The following is an 11,766-nucleotide window of genomic DNA, read 5'->3' on the forward strand; positions in this document are numbered from 1 at the left end:
CCCTTTTGGAACCAATATAGATATGGATGAAGTTCAAGTGTTTTTCCCCCTGCCTCAACCCCATTTTCTTTTCTACTATAAAAACTCTTCTTTGCATGTCTCTTTTATGTGAGATAATTTTGCCCATTCTTTTCCCCTTCCCCCTTCTCTCTGGGTATCCCTCTTTCTCTTCTTTTTTTAAAGTTATCATTACATAACTGACTCAATTTTGTACCACCACCCATGTAGAATCCCCCCCCCCCAATTTTATTCAATATGAAACATATCTCTATGGTTTTTATTGAGGAGGTTGACCACGCCCATGACCAAATCCACCTCTAAATTGGAATTCTGTTGCTGACCCAGCCCCAGATTCAGCCTTCTTGTCAGCACCAGGGGGAGCAGCACTTCATCCTTTTGTGTCTCTGTCAGCCTCACCCCAAGTAAGCCCAGCAGGTCGCTCATCCTCCAGCCCTTTAGGCCTTGGCCTTCCTGTCTCAGATCCACTTCTGCGAAGAGTGTCAGGCACAATCTCAGGGGGTAGGTGAAGGTAATACCTTCACTGAATGCCCTCATTGGTGAGATACTAGTAGAAATGCAAACTGCTCCTTAACATAGCCATGAGCCTTTAGAGACTGCGTGGCCCTCATGACATGGAGACTGGGCACATTCTTGTCTGCCAGCTTCCGATGCTTTGGTATATGGACATCCTTCTTGGCTACCATTACTCCCTCCTTAAAAGAGGGAGTTCATAGGTGGCAATTCGGTTCTTCTTGGGCATCAACATCTCAGGAGACGGGTGCTGCTCTACATGGAGCCCAGGATAGAGAGCTAGAATCCTTGCCCTAATAATGATAAGGTTCTTAGAATATGCATGTACCATCTTCCTTTATAGAAAAATACACAGTTTAACTTATGATTTATCTTTCATGTTTACTTTTTTTGTTCTTCTCTTGAGTCTTGTATTTGAAAATCAAATTTTCTATTTAACTCTATGCTTTTCATCAGAAATGCTTGAAAGTCCTCTATTTCATAAAATATTTATTTTTCCTTTGAAGGATTGAATTCAGCTTTTCTAAGTAGGTTATTCTTGGTTGTGTTCTAAACTCTTTTGTCTTCTGGACTATCATATTTCAAGCCCTCAATTCTCTTCTTACCTTTATGGGTCACTCCTTTTCTGGTCCCTTTGTTGGTTCTACTTCTTTCCTCATCTCTTAAGGACTTTTTTTATTTTATTTTTCAGCATGTAGATAAGTAGGGGCAGCTATGTGGCATAATGGGTAGAGCATTGGCCTTGGAGTTGGGAGGATGGGAGTTTGAATGTGGCTTCAGACATTAACTGTGTGACCTTGGACAAGTCACTTAACCCTCATTACCTCACATCCAGGGTCATCTCCAGTTGTTTTGTGGCCCCTGAGTCTAGTTGACACAGGAGAAGATAGTGAGACTGGTGACTTAGTATACTCCCCACCCCCCACTAAAATTCAAATCATGTCCTTGTCATGGCATCACCTGATGTCATGGTCTTCTTCAAGAAGGATAAGCATCAGGCAGATAAGTCAGTTTGTCATGATGGATTAAATACCACCCTCAAAACCAAGAAGACTTGGGTTCAAGTCTCACCTCTGGCACATACTGGTTATGTGACCCAGATCAAGTCACTTAACAGTGTTCTAGGCCACTGGGATCAAAGTCAAATACAAAAGAAAATCATTAAATGGTAGATAGAATCTCTGTGGGCTATATAGCAGCAGTTTTAAAATGTAATATTATCTATCTTTTATTGAACTTTTTCATTTTGATAAATATTTTCTAACCACACTTTAATTTGGTTTGGGCCATACTTGAGAGGGATGTGGGTCACATGTTTTATATGAGTCAACTAATTGTAAAGAAGATATTTGCCTATTTTGGTGGAGACAATTTCCTTACCTGAGAGTTCCCAAAGTCAATGAAATAACAGTTCTAGTTCCTATCCCTATTTATGAGTCAGGAATGATTAATGAATATTTCAGCCCTCTCTATTATCCCTCTTTTTTTTGAGATTTTAAAGAAAATAACACTTGCTTTCATTTGGCATGCAGATTTTAAACTTATAATAATAGAAAGGAAGCTGTTAAATTTGCTCTTTTTTAAATTGACATTTTGAGTCTCTAGTTGCTTTACATGAGAGCTGGATTGTCTTCTGACTGACATCTGCTCTCCTACTACTTAATGGGTTACTTATGTTTCATCATTTATACTACTTGACTGTTTTTGCCAGGAGTTGCAGAAGCTGAATTTTATTTATCCAGAAAATTTTCAAATTAAAAAATTTCCTGTGGGATATGGCACACTAAAAAAAAAATAACATCTGAAATTATTTGACCTTTAAACTTGCTGATGTTGCCAACTCAACTGTCTCTAATCCTCAGTGAATACTTAGCTGAAATGTCATTCATTAATCAGTACAATTTCCTATCAAAAAGCATGTTGACTCTAAATATGGAACAGAGATTTATGATTTTCCTGAATGTGCAATTCTTTCTTAGATAATTGTCTGTTAACCACTATGATGTAGTTTGGCATGGTGGATAATGTGATGGACTTGGAAATAGAAAAATGTGTTCAAATCCTATTCATGACAATGAATGAGTAGAGGCAACAAAACTTAGTAAAGGCATACTCTGTTCCAGCCCCGTGCTAGTAATAGAAATACAGAAATTATACTATTCTGCTTTCTCAAGACGTTTTCATCCTAATGGGAAGTCTGGATCTAATTTTATTCAGTTGACATTCCATTTTTGGAAGCAAGGTTAGTATTGATTTGATTTCTGTTCACAAAGCAAAAGGTAGAAAGTAGATTAGGGAGATATATAACAGGGGAAGCTGGATGAGATATGAAGCCCAGGCTCATCTGCCATTAGCTAGATGTATTGGGCTCAGTACTTTCACCTTTAATCTCTGGTCAAGACATCATAGTTCCAGATGAGAATTCTGGCACTAATTGGTAGTTAGTAGTCACATAACCATTACCTGCTTTTTTAGTCTGTAGTCTTCAGAAATTAAAATTGAGAGGGATCTGGAATGAATTAGAGCAAGGTTGCTTATGGGGTTCCCAAAGTTGATGCCCAGGAAATCTAGTAAAAAGTAAAATAAGTCTGAGAGCATTAGTTGGCTGGGATCTAGCTCTTTGTTCTAAAGACTTAGGTATTTGGTTGAGTATCTTGTTCTGGATCAATGAGTGACTCCTTCACTGAGATCCTAAGGGAAGAAGAAAGAACTCAAGGAAAGACTATAAATCTCAGGAAAGAGTTTTTACCTTTGACAAAAAATAAAATCTAATTGGTTTTAGCTAAAAGAGAATGACAGCATCTGCTCTTTTATTTAAAGAATTAGCCAAGAAAATCAGAATCTGGAGAGTTTAGAGACATGCCCAGTTCTGACTAGATATCCACTGAAGAAAAATCCATCTAAGTAGCTTTCAGTGGAGCAGTGCCTGTTTATGAAGGCTGAATCTCTGGATGAGGAATGTCCAATAAAGACTGTATAAAGCAGCATCTGATGAGAGGTGACCAGGAGAAGAGCATCTAAGTGATCACTGGAGAGGAGACTGCACAATTAGTGAAGTAGTGCCCAACGGAGTCCCTGAGTAGCATCAGGAGGAGACTAGGAGACCAGTGGGAGAACACATGAAGGCACATGATGATAACATAGAAGGTTTTAGTCTTCTGGTCCTGCAGGTTTGGAGGCATTTGCTGTTCCTCATGTATGTGCTCTGGTTCTATGTACTGCTTTTAAATGTGTCCTTCCTCTTGTGTATACTGTTAGTTGTGTACTCTTTCATATGTGTATACTCTTTCCATTTATGTATTTGTAGCATGATGGGCTCCATATTTATGGAAGAAATGCCATTTTTTTACTATCCTATTTCATTAAGTGATCTTACTTTCAAATAATTGCATCATCTTGTTGAATATTGAAGGTGGGTACATCAATAGGGGCTCTTGAGCGAGCTATGGTTTAGAGAATTCAGACCTTCAAAGAACATTGCACCTGGGTATTTATTCACTGAGAGAGCCTTGTGATTTGGGGTACATGACTATGTACTACAAATATAAATGCTAACTAAATGTCAGTTGTTTTGTTGTAGTTTGGTTGTTTTTCAATCATGTCTGACTCTTCATGACCCCATTTGGAGTTTTCTTGTCAAAGATACTGGAGTGCTTTGCCATTTCCTTCTCCAGCTCATTTTATAGATGAGGAAACTGAGGCAAACAGGGTGAAGTGACTTTCTCAGGGTCAGACAGCTAGCATGTGTCTAAGGTCAGATTTGAATTCATGAAGATGAGATCTGCTGACTCCAGACCTTTACCACCCAGCTTCCCAAATATTAGTTACAATGGAATAATTAAATTTAGCAAACCTCTATTACATTCTTACTGTGTATGTTCAAGGCACCATTCTAAGCAACAGGGGGGAAAAATCTAAAAAAAGTCACATAGTCTCTGCTCTCAAGGGGTTTATAGTTTTAGTAGGAAGGCTATATAACATATGCACAAATGATTTTTCACCAGTCAATATAGCACAGCTCCAAATGAGAATTCCTGTAGTTACTGGTCAAGTAATCATTTCCTGCTTTATAGTCTTTAGAGATTAAAATTGAGAGGTATCTGGAATGGATTAGGATGGGGCCCAAAGTTTACTCCCAGGAAGTCTAGTTTTAAAAAAAAGGTCTGAGAGTATTAATTGGCTGGGATCTAACTCTTTGTTCTCAAGACCTAAAATGCTTGGGGTTGAGGATCTTGCCCTATGATGGAAGGTATATACCCTACAGTCCATTAACAAAGTCCTTCTGTAGATTTCTAAATAAAACTCATGCTCAGCTAGCTATGTCATCATTCCTCCCAAGGCTACACTTCTGACTTTCTCTATAATCCCCCATATCTATTTTTCTTGAAGGCAGGAACCATCTTTCTATCCAGTTTCATTTATATTCCCAGCACTTAACATAGTCAAGATAACAAGACATAGAATATACGCAAAAATATTCAAAATACTTTGGGCAAAGTAAAAGATAAAATCTGTTAGCTTATTCAATAGACCTCAAAATGTGGACATATTAAAAAATTTAAATAATGTGACATGCCCTTATTTTGCTCATTTACTGTTTTATTTCATTTGTCATTGAGCTGACTAGATTTTGACATATTCTTTCAATTTTCATTGTGAAATCACATAATGTATATTAAATATATTTTGGATGAATATTTCAACAGATAAATATCTTAGCATGTCTCTTGTCATATAACTGAATCTGTCCTATACCTGGGTTCCTTTCAACCCCTTTCTTTTTAAAAACTTTTGTTGATAACTTTTATTTTCTTGTATCAATCATTTTCCAATCTACTCCCAATTTCACCTTGTAGAACTTTCCCTTTTAACTCAGAAAAAATACTTAAGCAAAATTGATGGCTTAGCACATGGGACCAGTTCCTGAGTCTAAATCTAAAAGTGCAACTTAGGGATGAACTTCACCAGCAGTTAGATGTCAATTTGTTAATTCTCATTATTTCTGTAATCCTAAGGAGAAGAGTTTGTGTTTGGACTAGAAAGAAGAGTTGGCCAAGACACAGACCTTGTAAAAGAATTCACATCCTGTGAAGGACACAGAAAGGTTGGACTTGGGGAAAAGATTAGGGTTAGGGTAGGGCATGCCCACATAATCAGAGCAAAGGTGAGATTTACATAAAGTCAGATTAGAAGATGAAGACATGACTTTTAGCTAGGGGGGTCAGAGAGAAGGTTAAATGAAAGAGGTGGAACCTCAGATGAACCTTGAAAGAAGAGAAGGATTTTAATTAAGAGAAGTGATGACAGAATCTATTTAAAGGACTGATGTGCATCCATAGAGCTATGGTTTTAGGGAATCCAGATCTGCAGAGTACCTTAAACCTTCTGAGTGGGCAGATGGCAGATTGGCACAGTGAAGAGGGCTGGATTCAGAAGAGAGAATCCAAGTTGGAATTTTAGTTTTGTCATGTGCTAATTATGTGGCCTTGGACACTCAGCCTACCCACTCTCTGGATTTCAAATGCCTCAATTGTAAAGTGAGAGGCTTGGACTAGATGACTCTACATCATCTTCATCTAAATTTATGATCCTAAGATGGAACAGAATGAAATAAAACTAGAAAGCTAGACTGGTGTTACATTGGGAATGGCATGGTACTCATTATCCCTAAGGTGAGAGAGGAGCCTCTCTGAGCCTATATAATTAAAGAGGTGTGAGCATTTTGTTTCCCTTGCTAAGTGAATTACTTAGCTTTCTGCAAGCTTTTTTCTTACCAGTTGGCTTAAAATGAGAATAGTTGTTGCTCAATGGGGCAGTGGATAGAGTTATGGGTCTGGAGTCAGGAAGATACGAGCAGAAGTCTTGCCTCAGACACTTGTGAACTGTGTGACCCTGGACAAGTCACTTCTGTTTGCCTTAGTTTCTTCCTCTGTAAATGAGGTGAAGAAGGCATGGCAAAGAACTTCGGTAGATTTGTCAAGAAATCCCCAGATGTGGTCACAAATGGTCAAACACAACTGAAATGAATAAACAAGAATAAAAAAATGAAAACATTTCACTGTATCACTATGTATAATTTATACAAACATTTTTCAAGTTAGTTCATGACTAGGTCTCTCAGAGTTACTTCCATTTTGTACCACTGTACATTTTTTTTGTTTGTATTTTGTTTTTAGGTTTTTGCAAGGCAAATGGGGTTAAGTGGCTTGCCCAAGGCCACACAGCTAGGTAATTATTAAGTGTCTGAGGCTGAATTTGAACCCAGGTACTCCTGTCTCCAGGGCTGGTGCTTTATCCACTATACCACCTAGCTGCCCCCTGTTTGTATTTGTTTTTGCAAGGCAATGGGGTTAAGTGACTTGGCCAAGGTCACACAGCTAGGCAATTATTAAATGTCTGAGGCTGGATTTGAACTCAGGTCCTCCTGACTCCAGGGCTATCCTGTGCCACCTAGCTACCCCCCAATTTTTTTAAAAACAACACCACCACCACCAACAGTAACAACTGTTTCAATCCAAGATTTAAAAGCGCTGAGTAAATCAATAGAAGGATTTTGTCCTTGGCAGGCATAGACATCCAAATCCAGTCATTTATGCTGGAAATAAGTTGACATCTTATATAATGTCATACTCATATTTGAATAGCCTTTGATGATGATGAAGATGAAGATGAATATGATGATGATGATGATGATGATGATGATGATGATAACGTTTGTTCTTCCTTCTCAAAGAAGACCATGACATCAGGAAGATGATGCCACGACACGTACTTGAATTGGATTTGAGCAAGGAGGGTGCTATGGCTAGATTACCAGTCTCACTTTTTCCTCCAGATCCAATGGCCGGATATGAATCAGGATGACTGGAGATGGCCCTGGATGTGAGACAAGTGGGATGAAGTGTCCAAGGTCACACAGCTAGTAAATATTAAGTGTCTGAGGCTGGATTAGAACTCCCATCCGATTCCAAGGACAGTGCTCCATCCACTCTGCTACCTAGAAATCACTGGGAAACATGAGCCAGGTCTGCAAAGGATCCTTTTAATATCTCCTGCTAGAGCTGTAACTAGGGTGAGATCATGAAGGATTTTTCCCTTGGTCGTAGAGATTCAGAGGACTCTGATGACAATCTTATTTAGCAGAGAAAAACAACTGAGCTTAACACATAGTTGACAAGAGTAAACAGTTAAAACATGTTGCTGCCAGATGGCACCTTCTTTACCAGGTAAGCTTTTGCCATCCTTGCCCAGTTCTTCCCTCTTTCTCCCCCTTAGCCCCAAGCAACCACCAGCTGACTCCCATTAGAGGACTAATTGTGACCCTACCCACAGTGTCCAAGGTCCTGGAGTCTCTCCCTCACCCTGAGCCTAACTGAATTTTTCTTAGTTGAGGGCACAGTTTATCTTTCTCACCCAAGTCATATTTTATGAAGCTTGCCATGGGTGCCCAAATGGAGGGTTATATCTCTTTGCCTAACCTGTTTGTTTTTTGTCAGCTTGCTAGAAATAGAGCCGATGATAAACTCTTGCCAGTTTGACATAATCTCTCTCCACTTCAGTTTTTTTCATTTACAAAATAGAGATAAAGCTATTTGAATCAACTACCTCTCAAGATGATTGTAAAGAGAATAATCTTTGAAAACATACTAAGGAATATCAATGAATTATTTCATTATACTGTTTAACATAGTGTTTGATTCAGCATAAATACTTAAGAAAAATGTTTTCATTTATTATACACCACTCAGGGTAAGCCGGAATGTAGCTTTTAATGACTTAGAATATTTAGCACTATTATCTTAACTATTTTAAATCTAATGCTGACCACATTTCAGGAATTCATTTTTAATCTCTATTTTACAGATGAAAGAAGAAGAAAATAAACAAATAAACAAACAAATGAAAATAACTTATTGAAAACTTTATTGCAAATCAATGAAAAGTTAGATGTTGATTTCAGAAATTGCTTTTTATTAAATCATTGTCGTCATCACCACAATCTAATGCTAGGATTGGTATACACTGAAAAGAAGAGGGTAGGTAATGTGGATGAAGCTGACTTCTCCAGTCTTTCAAAGAACCTGTTCGTGTCAGGAATTTTGTCCCGAGAGAAAGCTGACTGGAGAGCGTGATTTGTCCAAGTTCTCAGCATATGATAGGTGTTCAATACATTCTTGTCAATTGATTTATCAGGGAAATTCAAAAAACACGAAACCAGAAAATGATACCAAGGAGGTTCAGGCATGTGGAGATAGGGTTGGCTATCATCAGAGAATTCATTTTTCTTATTTATTACATGAGTTTTGTTTGTTCTTTTATGTCAATGATGGGTGGGGGAAATGGAAGAGAAAAATTATATATAAATTAAAATATAAATGAAATATATAAATTATAAATATAAATTAAAATAAGATAAAGTTAAGTTATTTTAAAAAAGAATTATTGGACTAGTTTAAGGTATCCATTTTGTTGAAGCCAGGGAATAGGAGAAAGAGAGACAAGTTTAGACATGAAATACAGAGAAGTAACAAAGAGAGAGATCTAGTACACATACTCTGATACTTGGGTTACCAATAAATTTATTCAACATCTCAGAGAGATTACTAAGAGATGGTCCTGGAATTAGGAAGATTTGAGTTCAAATTTTGCCTCCAATACTTGCTAACTGTGTGACACCAAGGTGTCATTGATTTCTGCCTTCCTCAGTTTCTTCAACTGTAAAATGGAAAAATCATAACATTATCTACCTTCCATGGTAGAGCAAATGAGGTGATATTGTAAAGGATTTAACACAGTGCTTGTTATAAAGGAGTAAATTCTTATTTCTTCTCCTCTCTTATTGATCTTAGCATCAGAAGGATCTTTAGAGGTTATATGGATGGAGCAACTTTAGTACAATTCTGTTGCCTCTTCAGCCCAGAATATTATTCTGACTCATGTGATCTCTACAGTCCTGAATCCCTATTGATGTTATCCTTACCCTTGATCTCTCAAAGCAAATTACATCAGAGTGCAGCAGCATGATTCCATTAGCTGTATGCCAGACGGGTCATTTTTATTGATTAAATCAAAAGGCTTTTTTTCAAGAATTAGACTGAACTTTTAAAGAGCATGTTACCCACAGGATAAACAAGCTATTTATTAGAGCAACATTGTGCCTTCTCTGCCCACACCATCACTCCTTCATCCCTTGGGTCTGTGGGATACTAAGTGGCACTCACATTTTAGTTTCTGCCAACTGTCAGTCATCATTCAGGACTAGTCTTGGATGAGATGATCCAACAGCAAATGGTGGTGCAAGCTTTTTCTATAAAAATCAACACAATTCATCATTCACATGTAACTTTTGACCAAGAGACAACTGTGCTCTTAGATCAGTTTGCCCAAGAAGTTGGAATCCTTCCTTGTCTACATAAGAGGTCCAGGAGCATTGTCTTCCATCTTTCCTTTTGGGCTGAGTAGGCATAAATATCTATGTTTATGTGATTCTATCAATGAGCCAACTGTTGACCTCTATGGGAAAGGGAAAATTCACTTTTAGGTACTCTATGATTAGATCATATGGAAACCCATCTACAATTGTCACATTTTTTATGACACAGAAACTGGTTTTGAGTAGGAGAGGAAAAGGGGTAAAGAATTCTTCCTTTGCCTCAAAAGTATTCTAGAAAGAGAGGAAAAGGGAAAAGGCGCAAAGATAGAATAGAAAATGACATCCAGTTAGTAGTAGGCTTTTATTTTTCTTTATAAACAGATCCAAAGGAGGTAAGAGTGAATATCAACCTCTTAATCATCTCGGGGAATGGGACAGATAGCATTTCCATGGACACCATTCAAGTATTGAATATTGTCTTCTTCATAAGATCCCAATGCAGAAGTCCATACTCCAAAAGGAAGAGATTTGCCTGAATTAAATGGGGGAATCTCTTGATCCATCCCCTAGAGCATATATATATCTGCCAATTATAAAATCAGAGAATGGTTCAATAAACATGAAGTATTTCAGATGTAAAGATGTCCATTCTCAGAAGAGTGGTTCAGTAACTTAACACCTTGACTGTATGAACCCCATTGAGATACAAGGTGGGGCAAGATGCTTAATAATTTATAATTGAGTAACAGTTCAAATAGATCTCTGTAACTTGTTCTAATGAAGTTCCTTGGATCATAATTCAGGGTAAAGAAACAAAAATAATCACAAAAAAGGAGAACTCTAATGAAAAAGTAATGCATTATTAAAGTCTAAATTTTGGAAGCAGGTTCTCTTTATAAGTCAGCATTTTATGAATTATTAGTTCAGAGTAATTTCTCCTTTCAACTGGCCAGGTCTCTATTAACCAAGCACAAAACTGCTATTGCTCATAGGCATTTTAAAAAGAGTTTAACACATTCCACAAGTTAAATTAGCTCAAAATTTGCAAATTATTGTCACATTTGTCAATGATTATGTCCCTCATTTTGGTATCAGGGACAAAGAAGCAATTACCTTCAAGGTTTTTTTTTTTTTTTTAGATTTTTCAAGTCAATGGGGTTAAGTGGCTTGCCCAAGGCCACACGGCTAGGTAATTATTAAATGTCTGAGGCTAGATTTGAACTCAGGTATTCCTGACTCCAAGGCCAGTGCTCTATACACTGTGCCATCTAGCTGCCCCTCAAGGGTTTCTTCTACTCTCTTTACTCTTTAATCCATTCTTCATATTTCTAGAAAACTAGTTATACTTGTGCATAGATTTACTCATGTTTTTGTACTGCTAAAAAAATCTTATGTGGATTCTTATGGCTAACTGGGTTAAGTTCACCTCCTCTACACTTTCTGATACCATGAGCTTTCTAATCATGTCCCCTTCCCCTCCCCCCATGATTCTATCCAGTTAGAGAGCTCAGACCAAAGTGTTCTCTGTTCAGTGGGGAAGGTGAGTTCTTCCAGAGACAATTAGGGAAGGCAAATATAGAATCATAGACCTAAAGCTAGGAGATCATTGAGCATAGCCATCTCATTTTACAGATGAGCAAACTGAGGTTTGGAGAAGTTATGTGACTTATCATAAAGATCATATGAGGAGTAAGGATCAAAGATGGGAATCAAATTCAGATTTTATTTTGTCTCCAAGACTAATCCTGTACCCATTATACCACACTGCCTCTCTCAAACATTCCAAGTAAATCTGCCTCCAAATTTGGTTTGCAGGATGTGGGGCTCTTGGTGATATTTATACTTCATGTATTAAACAAATA

The 11,766-nt window shown here is 37.6% G+C and overlaps 1 pseudogene; it reads right to left on the reverse strand.

Annotated features, from left to right (window-relative positions):
• Positions 1-277: 277 nt before the first annotated feature.
• Positions 278-766, reverse strand: LOC141511744 (small ribosomal subunit protein eS10-like; annotated as a pseudogene).
• Between the last annotated feature and the right edge of the window lie 11,000 nt (positions 767-11,766).

The sequence above is a fragment of the Macrotis lagotis genome, chromosome 2 (genome assembly GCF_037893015.1).
Source record: "Macrotis lagotis isolate mMagLag1 chromosome 2, bilby.v1.9.chrom.fasta, whole genome shotgun sequence".
In the NCBI taxonomy this organism is placed as follows: domain Eukaryota; kingdom Metazoa; phylum Chordata; class Mammalia; order Peramelemorphia; family Peramelidae; genus Macrotis; species Macrotis lagotis.